Below are 7,455 nucleotides of genomic sequence, written 5' to 3'. Positions count from 1 at the left end.
ACGAAGGAGAACTTGGCCATCTCTGTCATCATAGCCCCAACGAAGGGCTCCCAGAAATGCCTGTCCCGCGAGGAATGCCTGGAGAGGGTGGGATTTAGAATGGAATGACAGTGGGATTTTTCAGGTAGGGAGGCATGCATTCCACAACTGGGCACAGCATGAGCCACTGCCATGAGTGCCAGGCGTGCCCAGGAGAGCCTGCCCTCTGGCGTCTAAGCCCTGGTCCATGGTGGTTAGAGAACAAGGCCTCTGAATGCCACAGAGGATGGCTCCAGCTTTGTGACCTATGTCTCATAAACATGTCCCCTGGAGTGTTACATTCAACAGAAACTCAACTATGACATGCAAAAAGCATTGGCGAGTTATGTAACCCTTAACTGAACTCCCTGAGAAAGCTGAGAAGTTTTAAACCTCCCACTTCTTTAGACACCCCGTTCAGCACAGCCTCCAAATGCCTTCACTCTCACCCCAACCCCATACGTTGTCTTGCCTTCCTCATTAGGATTCTCGCTCCCTCTTTCCTTACCCTCCCTTACTCAGCCCCTCAACATAAGGCCTCAACATTTTGCCTCTCTGAGCTTCATTTAGTTTCCTCCTCTTACCAATGACCATGTTTAGCATATGTGCACAGACGCTCGCGTGTGGACCATCCTGCTGAGTTTTCCTCTAGTCCTTTATGCTGGGTTTGGATCCCAGAACCACCCGTGTTTTGCTGTGTGACCTGAAATGAGTCACATAACTTCTCCAGGTCTCACTTTTCTCATCTGCACACTGAGGGAAAGAACATCTCTTGGGGTTAAAGGGGTGCCTTTCAATGAGAAGTGTAAATAAATAGTAAGCATAGCATGACCCATAATAAGTGTTTGATCAGTATTAGCTATTGTCTTTATTAGTATTCTCCAAGTTCTGACAGGGCCGCAAGCCCACGGGCAGCACCCTCCACTCATTCCCACGGGCCTGAGGACATGAGCTCCAAACCTTTAGTGATACAAAGGTGTGAGGGACAGGGCACATTTTAGGGGCAAAGGCAAGGACCAATTAAGGAAAGCAAAGGGTCTGAGTGGGTGTTCACAGGGAAAACAAGATTTAGTCTCAGGCATAATTACCCCATTTGATGATACCCTTTTTCTCCCAGAACCTTCCTTTTTTTTTTTTTTTTAACACCTGCCCACAAAGGATCCTGCTCTCAAGGCAGCTCGGGCAGCTCTGGCCTACAGCGATGATCACCTGTCAGTTACACAGTCAGCCATGGCGTTTGGAGACAGGCTTTGCTCCCTGGAGGCAAGAACTGAGACGGACAAGCTGAGAAAGCATTCCCAGGGCAGGGACCTGTCTGAACCAGAGGTGCCGAGCATCTACGCACGTTGCAACACACCACCCTCTTGAGGTAAGTATTGCTATTCCCATTAGAGTTGGGGACTGGAGCTCTGAGAAGTTCCTGTTATCAGCTCATAGTAATAAGAGCTGGTAGACGGCAGAGCCAAGATTCAAAGTCAGGACCCTCCAGCTCTCGGGTCTGTATTCTTTGCAACATGGCAATGAGCACATAATGACTGGAAGAAGTGCAAAGCCTGGATCCTTTCTTCCCAGAACTCGCAATCCACCAATCCACTGGGCAGGCAAGGCCAGCATGTCCACACCAGGTCTTACACTCACACTTGTTGCACAAGGATGCACACTCATGCGTGTTCACACACTCACATAAATCGCACACACAGGGTTATTATTCAAAGGAAATTCTACAGCTTTGGAGACTGGTCGTAGACATGGGAGCAGAAGCTGGAGCAGCATCCCAGAGGTCCCTGCTGTGACAGGCACCACACCCTAGATTTTTTTTCTTTTTAAAATATATTTTTATTGATTTCAGAGAGGAAGGGAGAGGGAAAGAGAGATAGAAACATCAATGATGAGAGAGTCACTGATTGGCTGCCTCCTGCATGCCCCTTCCTAGGGATCAAGCCTGAAACCTGGGCATGTGCCCTCACCGGGAATTGAACCAGTGACATCCTGGTTCATGGGTCGATGCTCAACCTCTGAGCCACACTGGCTGGGCCTTAGTTTCTTGATGGCACAGAAGACTGAGCTGGGCATCCAGGGTGGCAGCAGGGTCACTGGTGGGCAGGGAGTTGGGGTAGTGGCTATTTGCCATCTGTTGCAGAAGGCGTTTTAATATTTGAAGCATGGATTCAGCAACACCTGTGCATAGCTGTGTGTACCTGCTGAATGCCAGCCTTGTGCACACTCAGGCTTGCACACCCATGCATACTTCCACACTCACCTTCATATTCCCACACACACATTCACGAGCTCTCCCATGAGGTCACAACTCAGCAGACACTACACATCATTGAATGCTGTCAATCACACTCAAACACATGTTCACACACACTCAGACACCTGGACGCACAACCACTGACATTGTCATTGTCACTCATGTGTGTGGCTCCTGAGCAGAGTCCAGCCTCTGATCTCATGTCCAGTGGCTTGTTCTCTCACCTTTCCCCAGGCCTCTGCCACATTCCAGCAGGGATGGCTGACCGTCGGCCCTGGGATTTCTACAGACAGAGGCCCCAGGATGAAGGGTGTGGTGCTGAGGGCTTGGAAGGAAGCGTGCCTTCCTCCAAGAAAAGGAAGTTCCTGGAAAGGGGCTTGGGGTGGGGGGTAAAAGAATACCTGGGTTAATCCCCTCTCCCCAACTTTTTATTGAGTAACCTTGGCTGATTACTTAGATTTCTGAGCTGTAAAATGCGAACAGCCCAAGCTTCCAGATCTGAACCACACTCAAGCAGGGGGTGGGGGTGGTCTGCCCATCCCTTGTTCAACCTTCACAAGTCCCCTGGGAAAGTGAAGGCACTTCCGCTGCTGGGGGGCTGTGCCTCCAAGGTGTCCCCAGCTGGCGGTGGCTTTCACAGAGAAGCCCGGCTCCAGCCACCAGGCGCGGGTGGCGGGAGCGCCCCCTGTGCGTGCGGCCGGTCCGCTTGGCCCTGCCTTCTCCTGCCTGTCTGTACATGCGGCGTGGCTGCCTGACGCTCTCGGGGGAATCACGGAGAGACGCCTGGCAGACAGCGGGCTTGGCCTGTGCCCAGGTCTACCGAGACGACTCCTGACTCACAGCGGTGCCACCTGTGTCCCTGTCTGGGGCTCTGTCCAGGGCAGAGAGCACTCGTTGTTGACAGCAACTCCTGGCCCCTGGAATTTATCTTAGTCCCCTGTCTTCTGGAATGTTCGCACCAGCTATTAGGTGTTAGACTATGGCTGCTTCCATCTCACTCTTCAGTAAAATAAGAAGGGAACCATTCTCTGTCCTCAGCTGTCCAGGCAGCCTGTTGGCTTGAGTCTCCTTGGTCCCCAAGGGCAGAGAGAAAGAGGTTACCTTCAATGGGTTTTAGGAGGCACTATAGCTCCAAATGGAGAGCACTGGACAGAGAGGTGTGAGACTTGAGTTGTCATCTTGGTTCTGCCCCTGGTCTCCTGTGTGACCCTGAGCGAGTCATTTCCTTTCCCTGGGCCTCAGTTTCCTTACCTGCACGTGACAACGTGTCGCTTGCCTGGTTCTTTCTCAGCTTCCTTCCCATACTGACTCAGTCTGAGTGACTCACTCTAATCTTTATTTAATCTCTTCTGCTAACTAGTCACAGTCACGAAAAACCTTTAAAGAGGTAAAGGTAGAATGGGGCCACCCAAGTACCAGACATTTGTATGGCTTCCTTAAAAGGCATAGAGCAAGCTTAGCTAAAATCAACATCTATATTTTAATATTCCTCAATCTTAGGACTAATAGAACCAAAACACCCACATAGTCTATGGCTAGTTTTAGATTTATATATATTTATATTTACATATATATATATATATACACATATATGTATCTCTATATATTTACACACATATATTTATACACATCTATACACACACATACATATTTAAAGGTAATAAACTGCTATTATAAGCAAGGTACTATACTAGGATCTTAAGTTATTTTATACAATATTTATTACTACCCTGAAAGATAAAAAAATCTTATTTTGCAAATGAGAAACATAAGACCCAAGGCAGTAACAAATTTTGCCCAAGACTACACAGCTAGTAGCTGACAAGCTGGGATTCAAATATAGGTCTGTCTTTCACACAAGCTCCTCTTTTTGACTAATTCTACTCTTCCCCTGAGGTTAACCTGAACACTTTCCCTGGCGAGCAGGGGCTGGGTTGTTTTCATCTGCATTTTGTTTAGTGCTTGGTAGAGAGGAAACTCCGGGTGATGTCCAATGGGATGCTTAGGTGCTACCTCTGGCCTCAGTGGAACTGGCCAGGAATGCTTTCTCTTGCTTATCATCACCTTGAAGAAATAAAGACTAAATGGCAAGACAACTGTGCATGGAGCCAGAGCATTTCTGTGGGGAGATGGTGAGAGATTAGCTTGTGGTTTTTAAGATCAATTGATAGCAGTTGTCCGTATTTCATTCAAATCTTCATGGAATGTTCTTATTCTACCCTCTGCTTGAGACTGGCTCAGAATGGTGGCCTGTGCCTTGGCTCCCTTCAGACAAGGGGTGTGTGCGTGTGTGCGTGTGTGTGTGTGTGTGCATGTATGTATGCTATTCTCTTTGAGGATAGTCAGGAAAGTGCCACCAGCTACCATAATCTTAATAAAGTTTCCTGCTGGTCTCCCATTATGTGTTGTATTATGACTGGGCCCCCTGGGAAGAGAGATGTAACATCAGAGTCTTGGTCAGAAGAGGCTCATTCTAACACTCTTTAGAATAGACTGGGGTGGTGAATATAGTGTTGGCTTTTCTCTCCCAGGGGGCTGGTGACCACTGGGTGCAGGACAGGTGGTGTGAAAAGAGGGAAAGTTGAAGAGACAGGATCAGGCAACAGGGGCCAGTGACCTTGTGAAGAGGTGAACAAGGACAGGCACGTGCCCAGGACACCTGCAGGTGCCAACAAAGCAGGGCACATGGCTCACAGTGGGGCTGCTGATAAGCTCCTTCTACCTCCAGGTTGGACCAAGAGGGACCGTCTGCCCCAGGGCTTGGAACCAGATGGCTTTTGTGGGGGGAAAGCTGGGAGCTGAGTGGTAATTAAAGCTGTCTCTGTGAGAAATCTCCACCAGCTGAAATTAGAGATGGTCCTTTGAGGTCACCAGTGGGAAAACAAGCCCCAAGAGAGGAAGCATGGACCTTCAGCCCAACTCTTGCTCCTCAAGATGCACCTTCCATTTGGAGATCTCTTGCTAACTGTGACTTCCTCTTTTTAAGCTCTTGTGTTGGAACTAAAATGAAAGCAGAGCAGCCTTTAAACAGGACTGTGCTAAAGGCTCAGTTACAACCAAAGGGGAATGGGCCTGGAGGGAGGCATGTGACCAGATCATTGGGTCGGTAAAGCTGGGTCACTCATTCTCGGCAAGGCTCCACTCCAAGGTGCCTTCCTGCCCACCCTGCCCTGCCTCAGGCACAGAGGTCTCCACACCCTCACCATCCAGGGGCACCTGCAGGCTTTTCATCCGCTAGACCTGCACTTCATAACTTCTTCCCTGTTCTTTCAGTAACAATGGTTTGCTAGAGTAGTGATTCTTCAAGGGAAGAGATGGTAGGGGCCCAGCTGTGTAGGTCCAGAAGCCTTTTGTGAACCACCAGAGGAGATGTAAATGTCCTGTGGCTCCCCTAGTGTGCTACACTTAGCCGTCCTGGAGATTATCACCTGGTCCCTTGTCTTCCTGTCCCACTCACTGCCTGTTGGTTTACCAAACACTTGGCTGGGCACAGATAGGTCCTCCAGAAGCATCTGCTGTATTGGGGAAGGACCAGCTTGCGAAGCCGTTGGAATAAGAAGGGAACCGGCTGAGGTGCTTAGTTCCTCTGCCTGTGAAGAGAGGTGAGGGGCTCAGGAGGGTCTTCTGGGGCCTGCCAGTCTGTACCAGCCTCTGAGGGCGGGACTCTGCTGCTATTGAAAACCGCTGCGCTGGCTCTGCAGGCCCAGCAGGCGGCGCTCTGCCCTAACTACCTAGGGCTTGACGTGGGTTGTGGTTTGGCTCAAGGTCCCGTGACCAGAGTGAGAAAAGAGATGGTTTATTTAGCTTCCCAACCACAGACAGAAAGTCATTTGTAGGAAAATATCAGTTGCCTGCAAGCACATGTCCTTGCTGTGGACTGTGTAGGCCCAGGCTGCCTCCTCCATTTCCCTGCCCCTCCTGTCCTCCTACAGCCCACCTCCGGGGCGGGCAGGCACACACATCTGAGCGTGCACACACACAGGGGCACGCGCACACCTGAGTCACTGTCTTGGCTGCCAGTTAGGATACGCTGGGTTCAAGCATTTCTTTCCCCTTTGGCCAGAGCCAAGCAGAACCAGGAGTGGAATCTCCTCGGGAGAAGGAAGTCAGGAGGGGCTCAGCCGTGCTTCAGTAACCACGAAACCCCGAATCTCAGCAGCATAAAACAACAAAGGCAATTTCTGCTCACCCCACCTGTGCACCGAGGGTCAGCTGCTGTCCTGCTGCACGTTAATTTAACTGCAGGATGCCAGCGGGCAGTGCTGCCCCGATCTGGAACATGGCCCTTCTCATGGCAGAGGGGGAAAGAGCATGCTGAACCTTGGTGGCTCTTCAAGTTGACACTTTATGGGCAAAGCAAGTCAGAGGCCAGGGATGCCATCATCAAGGGGGCAGGGAAGGTAGTCTCTGGGGGAGAGGGGCACGGGCAGCAAAGCATTTATGAATGTAGCACCATCTGCCTCACCCACCTAAGAGAGTTTTGGAAACCTACCCCTTAGAATTATTGATCCTGGTGTTGTCTTCCTTTGAAACGTGAGTCTCATCCTAGAAAACCCAACTGACCTTTATCAGGTTCTCCTATATGCAAAGGGCCGCCAGGGCCCTGAGTAGGAGAAAGAACCACAGCCCAGCAGGAAGGAACACAGGCTGCGAACAAAGCACGCAGAGGGCCTGTTCTACCAGGGGGCCGACACAGAGGGGAGACGCACCAGGAAGGGGGACCCAGCAATGTGGGAGCCGCTGAGCTCAGCCTGGGCAGAGGATGTGCGTGCCCCTGAGGGCCACACATCATGACTTCTGGTTGGAGCTGTAGAGAAGGGTGGGGTTACTGGGAAGAGAGACTAGAAGCCTTCTCAGAGAGGGCCAGAGTGTGGAGGGCCTTTTACACCCTGCCAGTGACCGTGGACTTGATCCAGAGGGCTGTGGATATCACAGAAGGGTTTGGGCATGGAGTGGCTTGGTTACTATGGATAGAAGGTATTGTCCTGCCCCTTCCCTTCTTGTTCAGTTCAGGCGGGTGGCTGTGGCAGGGTATATCAGTCTGTTGAGTAGGTACAAAGCCAATCACTGACAGAGTGGCAGCTCAGAGCTCTGTGAGCCCTGGTCTAACCTGGGGGTCTGAGTCATCACCTGGCATTGTCTGAGGCTAGGTCCTGCAGCCACTTCTGTAGCCACTTCCCCAA

The sequence above is a fragment of the Miniopterus schreibersii genome (assembly GCF_964146895.1).
Source record: "Miniopterus schreibersii genome assembly, chromosome: 19".
Taxonomy (NCBI): domain Eukaryota; kingdom Metazoa; phylum Chordata; class Mammalia; order Chiroptera; family Miniopteridae; genus Miniopterus; species Miniopterus schreibersii.
The sequence above is the reverse complement of the archived record's forward strand: the minus strand, read 5'-3'. Positions refer to the sequence as shown.